This window comes from Danio rerio, chromosome 1 (genome assembly GCF_049306965.1).
Source record: "Danio rerio strain Tuebingen ecotype United States chromosome 1, GRCz12tu, whole genome shotgun sequence".
NCBI classification, from domain to species: domain Eukaryota; kingdom Metazoa; phylum Chordata; class Actinopteri; order Cypriniformes; family Danionidae; genus Danio; species Danio rerio.
Window position 1 is genome coordinate 5,517,821 of NC_133176.1, and position 12,656 is coordinate 5,530,476.

Sequence of the window (12,656 nt, forward strand, 5' to 3'; positions counted from 1 at the left end):
AGACAAGCGGGTTTGTGTCTAACGCACAATGAGACGATGACACAAACAACTTTCAATTCACTCATTCACTCCGCCATAGTAATAATCAGTCGCCAACTTGAATAATAAACAGATGTAGCGTGATATTAAGTATTATTACTTCAATACTGTACTTCAGTATAGAGTGCATCCGGAAAGTACTTATAATGCTTCACTTTCCCCACATTTTTTTATGTAACAGCCTTATTCCTAAATGGATTAAATTAATTTATTTCCTCAAAATTCCACACACAATACCACATAATGACAATTAGATTTTTTTTTTTTTAATTGTTGTACATTCATTTAAAATAAAATAAAAAAACGTGTAAATAATGCACTGTAAACAATCTGTAAAAAACAATCTGTAAACAAGTAAACAACTCATTGATTTAAATAACCCATTCAGAGTGAGTCTCTGGTAAACAACTCACCAATTCAAATGAAGCTTTCAGAGTGAGTCTCTGTTAAACAACTCACTGATTCAAATGAAGCTTTCAGAGTGAGTCTCTGGTAAACAACTCACTGATTCAAATAATCCTTTCAGAGTGAGTCTCTGGTAAACAACTCACTGATACAAATGACCCATTCAGAGCGAGTTTCTGGTAAACAAAACACTGATTCAAATAATCCTTTCAGAGCGAGTTTCTGGTAAACAACTCAATGATTTAAATGATCCTTTAAGAGCGAGTCTCTGGAAACAACTCACTGATTCAAATGATCTTTTCAAAGTGAGTCTCTGGTAAACAACACACTGATTCAAATGATCTTTTCAGAGTGAGTCTCTGGTAAACAACACACTGATTCAAATGACCCATTCAGAGGGAGTCTCTGGTAAACAACTCACTGATTCAAATTATCTTTGCAGAGTGAGTCTCTGGTAAACAACACACTGATTCAAATGACCAATTCAAAGAGAGTCTCTGGTAAACAACTCACTGATTCAAATGACCAATTCAAAGGGAGTCTCTGGTAAACAACTCACTTATTCAAATGACCCGTTCAATCCGAGCTTCTGGTAAACAACTCACTGATTCAAATGATCCTTTCAGAGTGAGTCTCTGGTAAACAACACACAGATTTAAATGACCCATTCAGAGTGAGTCTCTGGTAAACAACACACTGATTTAAATGACCCATTCAGAGGGAGTCTCTGGTAAACAACTCACTGATTCAAATGACCCATTCAATGCGAGCTTCTGGTAAACAACTCACTGATTCAAATGATCCTTTCAGAGTGAGTCTCTGGTAAACAACTCACTGATTCAAATGATCCTTTCAGAGCGAGTCTCTGGTAAACAACTCACTGATTCAAATGATCCTTTCACATTGAGTCTCAAGTAAACAACTTATTGATTCAAATGATCTATTCTGAGGGAGTCTCCAATAAACAACTGCCTGATTTAAATGATCTGTTCAAGGTGAGTCTCCAATAATTATCTCACTGATTCAAATACTCATTTAAAGTAAGTTTCCAGTAAACAAACGGATGGAGTTTAGCGTGAGAATGTATTCACATGTTTTCAATGCAATTGCCATGATTATCTGTGTGATTATAAGAGAATGAACAGTTTAGGTATCAAAAAAATCAAGGACTTTTGTATTTTTACTCAAGCCACATGTAGCAAAAAGGAAAAAAAAAAAAAAGTTATCTATGCACCAGACACTTACTTCATTCAGACCAAATATGTGACTTCACAAAAGCTGATGTTGTAGCAGATGAATTATAACTTAAAAATATGAAATAAATAGTTTGATAGTATATCAATCAAGATCTTTGCATCTGCCATGTTTGTAGTTTTGTATTTTTTTATGTACTTTGTAGTTCTAATCTAAAACACATTCAGTGCACTAATGCATTTTGAACAATATTAGCCATTATAGTAAGCATAGATTTGCACAACTATTTTTTTTTTTTAAATACTGGAAATATTAGACCATATACAGTTCATTTCAGGCTACTCATTTAATACATCAAATTGAGTTCAGGTCAGTCAGTTTGCAGCTCAAATATACAAATTTGTGCTCTCAGAGACTGACCAAATTTCCTCCTGCTTTCTTGTCATGGCAACATTTTAGCAGCTCAAGGAAAATAACATGGTCACTAATGGAAATAGCATTAGGTTGAGTAGACTTTTAATTTTAATGTAGCAGTTATTTATTCCCATCAAGACAAATATGAACAGCATGTCCCCTGTTCTGACACATTGAGAAAATGGGCTTAAAATGTTGTTTTTTTTTACTTTGAAACATAAAAGCCAAGGATCATATTATTATGTGTTCTTAGTAAACAACTGTGCCCATAATTTCACCTCTAACAAACACTGTAAGACATGTAGCATTAAAAAAAAAAAAAAAACATCTTAATATACAATCACTGGGTTTTATCAATGTGAATGAACCAATTATATCACAAGACAATACATACTCGATTAGTATATATTTAAAGATAATTCATGGAAATATATGGTGGGCCGTTATCGGCGTTAAATGCTGCGTTAACGCAAGACTCTTATCGCGCGATTTAAAAAACAAAAAACAAAACAACAACTTTAATTGCGTATTAACTTTAATACGCAAGCTATGATAATTTTCACTTTGATTGTTTAGTGCGGATGTATGCCTGACCGGTGAGCCGTCAGACAAAATAGTACCCTTCTGAATGAAAATGAATTCTGAATAAAAAAACAACATGTTTATATATATATATATATATATATATATATATATATATATATATATATATATATGCATTTATTCATTTTCTTTTCGACTTAGTCCCTTTATTGATCTGGGGTCACCACATGAATGAACCGCCAACTTAACCAGCATATGTTTTACGCAGCGGATGCCCTTCCAGCTGCAACCCATCACTGGGAAACACACATACACCTTCATTCACACACATAAACTAAGGACGATTTAGCTTACCCAATTCACCTATAGCGCATGTCTTTAGACGTTTGGGGGAAACTGGAGCACCCGGAGAAAACACACGCCAACACGGAGAGAACATGCAAACTCCACACAGAAACGCCAACTGACCCAGCAGAGACTCAAACCAGCAACCTTCTTGCTGTGAGGTGATCATGCTACCCACTGAGCCACTATGTTGCCCACATGTTCTCCATCTATATAAAAAATGTTGCCCTTAACATTTTTTTCATAATATAGCAAAAAGTAGCCTATTTACATATTTAGAGAATTTTTTGACAACACATTACCATTCGTTTAATTCAAAAGCAGAAGTGTTAAGAAATACATTTTTGGTGAAATAACCTAAATGAAAACATTATTCGTGCATAATGTCCTTTATTTCTTCCTTTCTTCCATCCTTTTTTCTTCCTTATTAAGCAAGTAAGCTTAAATAAATAAATACTTCCCCCCCTTGGATTAATTATCTTCCTAACATGCCCTGTTTTTACCAGCTGCTGTAACTCCATTTATATTTATATAATCAATAATTAATTAAATAAATCTTTCATTCACTAAATTTTCTTCGGCTTAGTCCCTTTATTAATCTGGGGTCACCACAGCGGAATGAACCGCCAACTTACCCAGCATGTGTTTAACACAGCGGATGTCCTTCCAGCTGCAACCCAGTACTGGGAAACAACTATACACACTCATACACTAAGGCCAATTTAGTTTATTTAATTCACCTGTTCCACATGTCTTTGTGTGACGGAGGCCAGCTAGTAAGTGCTGTGCAGGTTAACCTCACTCCTCTGACCTCTAAAGGTGCTCTAGCGACAGACGCTAGAGGCCATGGTCTTTAGCCTCCTTGTTAGAGCAACAGACTCCCATGCAAAAGGTCGCCGGGTTGATCCCAGCTCGGAGTGGGTTGGGTGATGTAGGACCGGTGGGGGTTACATTGGTGCCGTGACCCAGATGGGAGTGAGGTTTAGAGGGGTGAGTGTAACGGAGGCCAGCTAGTAGGTGATGTGGAGGTAAACCTCACTCCTCTGACCTCTAAAGGTGCTCTAGTGACAGACGCTAGAGGTCATGGTCTTTAGCCTCCTTGTTAGATCAACCGACTCCCATACGAAATGTCGCTGGGTTGATCCCAGCTCGGATTGGGTTAGGTGATGTAGGACTGGCGAGGTTACATTGGTGCCGTGACCCGGATGTGAGTGAGATTTAGAGGTGTGAGTAAAACGGATGGCAGCTAGTGTGTGATGTGCAGGTAAACCTGACTCCTCTGACCTCTAAAGGTGCTCTAGCGACAGACGCTAGAAGCCATGGTCTTAAACCTCTAGAGCAACCGACTCCCATGCGGAAGGTTGCTGGTTTGATCCCAGCTCGGAGCAGGTTAGGTGATGTAGGACCAGCGGAGGTTACATTGGTGCCGTGACCCGGATGGGAGTGAGGTTTAGAGGGGTGAGTGTGGCCAGCTAGTAGGTGATGTGCAGGTAAACCTCACTCCTCTGACCTCTAAACGTGCTCTAGCGACAGACGCTAGAGGCCATGGTCTTTAGCCTCCTTGGTAGGGCAACCAACTCCCATGCGAAATGTCGCTGGGTCGATCCCAGCTCGGAGTGGGTTGGGTGATGTAGGACTGGCGAGGTTACATTGGTGCCGTGACCCGGATGGGAGTGAGGTTTATAAGGGTGAGTGAAACAGATGGCAGCTAGTAGGTGATGTGCAGGTAAACATGACTCCTCTGACCTCCAAAGGTTGTCTAGCAACAGACGCTAGAGGCCATGGTCTTTAACCTCCAGAGCAACCGACTCCCATGCGGAAGGTCGCCGGTTCGATCCCAGCTCGGAGCGAGTTGGGTGATGTAGGACCAGCGGGGGTTACATTTGGACTGTGGGGAAAAACCGAAGCACGCGGAGGAAACCCACGCCAATACAGGGAGAACATGCAAACTCCACAAAGAAATGCCAACTGGCCCAGCCAGGACTCAAACCAGCAACCTTCTTTCTGTGAGGTTACAGTGCTGACCACTGAGCCATCGTGGTACCCTAAATAAATATTTTAAACAGTAAAATTATTTCCAAGCAAAGGCTAAATTGCATCATATCCCCAGCCCGAGCGCCTCCTGGAAGTGTCCTTATTTTATTACTAAGACTAATGAAGCATTTGTAGTTTTATTGCATATCTCGTAGCGAGGACATGTTTGTGTCCCCTTTTTCTGCCTCTATCAGTATTTTGCGAGTTTTATTTGAGCAGATGGTTTACCATGCAGACGGACTGGCTTCACTTCTGAATGGATAAACACAAGTCAAAGCATTTGTGGCATGAGTGAGCTTTACGCCGATAAATGAGTGTAAAAAAGAAAGAAAAAAGGCATTCCCAGCAGACCAGACTGCTATGAACGCACGGCTGACACCAGCAGCCCACTTATCCCGCAAGCCTTCATGGATATGGGACAAGGTCTTCTGCCTTTTTTTAGACGTACGAGATCTTTTCCGAACCTGTCACAGATTACGCTTTCTAGTTCCCTGTAAATGCAGAGACACTTGTGTGTGATGAATACATGGATGAGCCTGGACTGATGGGTTGAAAATAGCAGTTTTTATTTTATTCAGACTGTTGCATCACTTCGGCGTCGCTCAAAATAACAAGTTCAAGACCCACGGTGAAGACGACAGGGAATCATTAGGCTACCGCTGGATTTTGTGTGCCATGTCCAAGTGCTGGGAAGTCATTCTTAGTACTAAAACACATGAAGTATTTGAAGATGTTATTGTCTTTGAATAAGAAGAAGAATAAGAAGAAAAGAAAGCTGAATGGCATATTGAGCTCAAAGGTTTGTAGGACAACATCTGCTGGGTTTTCCAGACAGGCTAGTCTTAAAGGGATAGTTCGCACCACACTGAAATTGCAGCCATCATCGTTCATTTGTTCCTGTTTGAGTTTCTTTCTTCTGTTCAACACAAATGAAAATATACTGAATAATGCTGAAAACCTGTCACTATTGACCTTCATGGTATTTGTTTTCTCCTACTATGGAAGTCAGTGGTTACAGTTATGTATTTATTCATTTCAAAACAAAACTCATAAAAGTAGTAAATCAGATTGAGTGCAAGTAAATTGAGAGTTTGTTTACATTTTTGAGTGAACTATCCCTTTAATATGTATAACAGATTTATAATAATATTCTTGTTAGACGATGAAAAATTGGCAACGCAGTTGCTCAGTAGGTAGTGATGTTGCCTCACAGCAAGAAGGTCGCTGTTTCAAGCCTCGGGTGGGTCAGTTGCCGTTTCTGTGTGGAGTTTGCATGTTCTCTCTGCCTTCGCGTGGGTTTCCTCCGGGTGCTCCGGTTTCCCCCACAGTTCAAAGACATGCGGTACAGGTGAATTGGGTAGGATAAATTGTCCGTAGTGTATGAGTGTGAATGAGTGTGTGTGGAGGTTTCCCAGAGAAGGGCTTCTGCTGCGTAAAAACGTGTTGGATAAGTTGGCGGTTCATTTCACTGTGGCGACCCCGGATTATTAAAGGGACTAAGCCGAAAAGAAAATAAATGAATGAATGACAATAAAAAAATAATAAAAAATAATACATGATAATAAATCTCTTTACATCTGAGAATTAAAAAGAAAGAAGGAAAAACTAGTCATGTATAGATTTGTAATGCAAAATGCATCGAGTGTGATCATACTGTTATATAATACTGTCTGCAATATCATTAGAAATATATATCCGTAGTTCCAGAATTGAAAAAAAAACTTCAAAGGCAAACAACATCAGAAATGTTCTTTAATTAATACACACGAATTGGCAAAATGCTAAGATTGTATGTATGTTGCCAATATTTTATGTATGCATGTACTATTTGTATGTAAGTACATATGCACAGTATATATTTATAGTGCTCATTAAATATTAAACAATAAGCATAAAAAAATCAAGTTAAGTTTTTCTGGAAAAATAGGACTGCCTGTGATTTGCTAATATGATCAATTCCTTGCAATTGTCAACCTTGCCATGAAAAAAATTAAGTTTTTACCAAAATACAGAAATCGTTTCTGGGTTTTTTGGGCAAGCAAGTATTTTACAGCGCTTTAGAAATACTCAAATGCATCGGTCAAATTTTTCAAACTATTCTATTTGATTTCCCAAAGTCACACACGTGGCAATTTCACATGCGTGACATCCATAACGGAGAGATGTCACATTCATAATGACACTTTTTTCCTCATAAATGTGAAAATATTAAATAAAATTAAATCAATCATTTTCGTTTTATAGAGATCCAACTCTTATCCTTTTGATTATTATTGTTTCTTTTGGGTTATGTTGTAGTATGTTGTATACTGTAAACATGCAGACTTTTTTGTCACATTCATAACGCATCTTTATTTTCCTCATTTTAAATACAAATCATGTTTACAGATTGATATTTTTGAACAATTCCTTGCTCTGTTAGACATTTGGGAAATATCTGAAAAATAAATTCACAGAAGTACTAACAATTTTAACTGTACATACTTTTGTGTTTGTCATGTCTTGTGAACACGCGCAGCTAACCCTCATGAGTTACTGTACACAATCCTGGCGCTGAAATTAGTATCAGATGCTCAGGATCTCCAAATAAGCTCAACGCATCTGGATGACTTCCAGACCCCATCTCCTTTATGGTGCTTATAAACCCTGAGCCGTAACTTAAAGTCTGAAACTAAAAACAGACCAGACTTGGCAGATACGAAGTGCTGATGGTCTACAGACCCTCGCTAAACCTTAAACAATCAGAAAAAAAAAGTAGAGTTCAAGCCGGGAGCTCAGCAAACGCACACAAACCAGGCTGTTGGATCTTTTTCTAGCAACATTTTTGTTTTTTTTCTCTCAAACTGATCTAAAATCAGTCCTACAGCTTGAATTAATGAAGACCTATTATTCCCATTTTTACAAGATGTAAACTAATGGCCAATCCCAATTCTATTTTTGTATCTCTACCTCTTCCTTGGCCCTTGAAACAGAGTGAGAAGGGGAAGGCTTTCAAAATGTATCCCTATAAGAAATGACACACATCTACAACACCTGTACACGTCATCACATGTCATCTCGTCATCATATGTCATGCTGTAGTTATTCCAGTAGTTATTCCAGTTCCGTTATTTTTTGGTATTTATCCTCAGGAAATCACTGAAGACAACAATATAATGTGGCAATAAGGTCGTAACTGTACTGTGCATTTACACCACGGCCAAATTTATGTAACAGTAAACACAAGAAAACAACATTAACATTATAGCAGACACTGTAAAAAGGTCAATCCCAGCCAGTAGATATTTCTGACAGATACTCGAGGGTCATCGAGTGACACTATACCGGAGTATATAGGAGTTATCATTATTATTATTATTATTATTATTATTATTATTATTAATAACAATAATACATTTTATTTGTATAGCAATGTTCCTACATACATGCAACTCAAAGTGCTTCACAAGAAACAAAAAATAAATAAATAAATAAGCATTGTAAAATTAACCAAATAAAAAAAAATGTATAGACAAAGCAAAATAAACAACTAAATATATACTCGGATAAAAAAAGCATACACGTACATGCGTATATAGATATATACACACAATCACACACATAATAGCCTTTACATATGCATTGACATGCACACACCGTATATATATACATAACACCTACGCAATATATATATATATATATATATATATATATATATATATATATATATATATATATATATATATATATATACATACATACAGTTGAAGTCAGAATTATTAGCCCCCCTTTGATTTATTTATTTTTTTAAATATTTCCCAAATGATGTTTAACAGAGTAGGAAAATTTCCACAGTATGTCTGATAATATTTTTCCTCCTGAAAAAAGTCTTATTTGTTTTATTTCGGCTAGAATAAAAGCAGTTTTAAATTTTTTAAAAGCCATTTTAATGACAAAATTATTAGCCCCTTTAAGCTCTATTTTTTTCCGATAGTCTACAGAACAAACCATCTTTATACAATAACTTGCCTAATTACCCAAACCTGCCTAGTTAACCTAATTAACCTAGTTAAGCCTTTAAATGTCACTTTAAGCTGTATAGAAGTGTCTTGAAAAAATATCTAGTCAAATATTGTTTACTGTCATCATGGCAAAGATAAAATAAATCAGTTATTGGAGATGAGTTATTAAAACTATTATGTTGAGAAATGTGTTGAAAAAATCTGCTCTCCTTTAAACAGAAATTGGGGGTAAAAATAAACAGGGGGGCTAATAAGTCAGGGACGCTAATAATTCTGACTTCAACTGTATATATACATAAAATAAAATGCATACACTTTACATATTGTTATATTCAATTTTAAAAAGGTTCATTTTAAGATGCTTTGCAAAAACACTGTAAAAACTTTTACTTCATTTGGCTTTTTACTATATCTTACTGTTGTATTTTAGATGTGCAATACCTGATTTCTTAAATTAAATGTTTTTGCTGTCTAGTACAATTTGTTTATTGTTAAGTATACCATACTAAATGCAGTAAATAACTGAACTTAACAATTATGCTGCATATGTTTCATTGGAAGTTTTACTGATCACTAAAACAGAACTTGGATTGAGTAACTAATAGCTTAGCTCACAACATTTTCCCAGTAGCTTGCCCAACACTTTTGAAGTTTATAATTCCTCTTACTCGCAAACATTATCTTCAGCAGGTGAAAACTCTAATGCCAGACAGCTGCTTCGTACTCATGGCTGTTTATGCTAATGAGGGAGAGATGGTCACTAATGGGTGGGGATTTCCCGTTCTGATGACATGTACAAAGGAAGAATGTTAATCACAGTTAATATTTCACAGTTTTTATCAAGTATGATTATAAAAAATGTAATTAATACATTACATACTGGCTATATTTGCACACTGCTGCCACACAACCACTTATAAAAGTGATTTTTGCATAATAGGTTCCCTTTAATGGTAGTGCTCAGGTCTCATGCAGGATGTGGTGGAACCAAAGCAGCGGTAAACACTGGCTCCAATCCAGAGCTCCAGAGAAATCCAGCGCGTGATGTGTTTGCATAATCAAGACTGTAACACAATATGATAATTTGAGTTAATGGGGAGATGCACATTAAGTGATGTTTAATAAGTGGGGCTGGCTGTGGCAAGCGTCACTATTAGGGATGCTCGTAATTGGGGTTAGTTACATGCAATCTGCCATGCACTTTTTGTGCAATGGTGTGTTATAACTTTTAGGTTTGTTGGATAAATAAAGTGGCCAATATCTGCAGCATAGACAGCAAAAAGGAGGGAATCAAAACAGCACAAATGCTTATGGTGGGATTTTTACAAACTTAGAAAGCATAAAATAAAATAAAAAATAAAATAAAATAAAATAAAATAAAATAAAAAAATGAAATAAAATAAAATGACAAAATAAAATAAAATGGCAAAATAAAAAAATAAAAAATTATATTAATAATAATAAATATAAAATAAATATATAATAAATAAATAAAAAAACAAATACATAATAATAATAATAAATAAATATAAAATAAATACATAATAAATAAACAAATAAAAACAAATAAATAATAATAATAAATAAATATAAAATAAATAAATAAACAAAAATAATAAAAATAAATTATTTAAAGAATAAAATAAATAATAATAGCTTGGGATGAGGTAAGGATGGTATGTAATATTGACAGGTGGATCGGTGCAGCGGCAGCAATAATGTTTGTAATGGTCGATGTACCAGTCCGTAGTGTTAAAAAAGGAGCTGAGCTGAAAGGCAAACCTCTCGAGTTACCGGGCAAGATCTCGAATACAAGCGGCCGAAATGAGTTTCCTTCGCAAGGTGGCAGGGTGCACCTTTATAGATGTGTGAGGAGCTCTGACACCCGGGATGAGCTTGGAGTAGAGCCACTGCTCCTCCACATCCAGAGAAGTCAGCTGAGGTGGCTTGGGCATCTGTATCGGATGCCTCCTGGATGCCTACCTATGTGTTCCAAGCATGTCCCACCGGGAGGAGACCTCAGGGAAGACCCAGGACACGCTGAAGGGACAATATCTCTCGGCTAGCCTGCAACGCCTCGGGATCCCCCCGGAGCAGCTAGAGGAAGTATCTGGGGAGAGGGAAGTCTGGGGCTCTCTCCTAAGACTGCTGCCCCCGGAAAGTAAACAAAAATGAGATGAAAGATAAATAATAATATTAAAAAAAATGTAAATAAATATATAAATAATAAAAATAAATAAATAAATATGAGCTGCAAACACCATTTCATCATGGTGGCCTTAAACAAAGAAAAAAAAGTCAATAGTTCAACTTAATTATCATTGTTTTTTGTCACTGGCATGATTTAAATGCATAAGAGAGGTTCAGGTTTAATTATCGCTTTGTCTTTTTCACTTCGATTCACTTGCACAACAGTTAAATCAAAATATTGGCAGGAGCATTTGTTAATCTCACAGCCTTAGCTCAATAGTGGCATCAGAGTCATATCTGAAAATATTAACATCATAGAAATATCTTACGACAAGCCAGACAAGGTGCCTCGTGGCATGAATTTCATTTTTTGTCATTGCTTTAAATTGTTAAATATAATACTAATATTAAAATGATACTGATACATAAAAAAAACTAACTAAACAATATTTTGATGTAAAATATATTGATATTAAAATAATACATACAGGTCATCTTCAAGTGAAATTTAAAGGAACAGTCGCCTCAGCAAGAAGGTCACTGGTTGGAGTCCCAGCTGGCCAAGTTGACACTTCCTGGTGATGTGGAGCTATTCCGCGAATCACATCACATTATGTTAGCTGAGCAATCAGAGCATCTTGAGGGCGGGCTTTCAGAGGAACTAGGAATAGTCGTTTTCATGTCAGCTGAGTAGCCCCGGGATGGACCCGGGGCCGCAATGTGCGTTCGAAAGGTCGATGATCAATGTGTGTCCTGCAATTCACATAAGTTCTCGCAGCTAGCTGCGTTCTTCATCGACGCACGAGCCGAGTGATCCACCGCTAAGAGTTGTACACTCTTGGTTTCGTTCTTTCAATCGTTACGGTCCGAGACAAAGGACGGTACGGGAGGGGGAAAATTTTTGCATCGGCCGGCAGAGCCCCGGGACGGGCGTCTCCTCTGTATTAGGCTTGGGGCGGTAATATGGTAATATGGTATACCGCGGGATCTACAAATAGCAATGGTGTCAGTTTCAATATTGTTATACCTTCATAAAAAACAATGCACTCAAATAGGAGACCAGTTTTAAATTATAAAGATTTTTTTATTTAATGCCTACAAATGCATATGCGGGATTGTTATCACCGGAAAGTGTGGAGGAGAAAGAGAAAGAGAGGTGAGGCGAGTCGCGAACCAAGTGACCTGCAATTTGGCAGTGCTTCCGGTTTCGACCGAACGAGAAGGGAGATGTGGTAAATACGAACTTAGAGGTCTGAGAGAGAGAGCGTGAAGCTCTGTGTTGCTAGGTGCTCTCTTTATGTGTGTGTGTGAATGAGAGAGAAATGTGGTGCTGTGCGTCGCTTGGTGCTGTCTCTCTCTCTCTTTCTGTGTGTGTGCGTGCGTGCGTTTGTGTGCGTGTGCGTATGAGAGAGAGCGTCCCGCACAGATCTCTAAAACAAACAAAACAAACAGGTGACCGCGACCCTATGGTCACATATACGTTATTCAGTT

General features: G+C 37.3%; 1 long non-coding RNA gene and 1 other non-coding gene across 2 annotated transcripts in view; both read right to left on the bottom strand.

Annotated features, from left to right (window-relative positions):
* The window catches only part of LOC141384400 (uncharacterized), a 68,493-nt gene that overhangs the window by 16,721 nt on the left and 39,116 nt on the right, over nt 1–12,656 (bottom strand). The window lies entirely within an intron of this gene.
* Nucleotides 11,846–11,995, bottom strand: LOC137496058 (5.8S ribosomal RNA). Its single transcript, XR_011016145.1, has one exon. It is a non-coding gene; the product is annotated as a 5.8S ribosomal RNA (ribosomal RNA).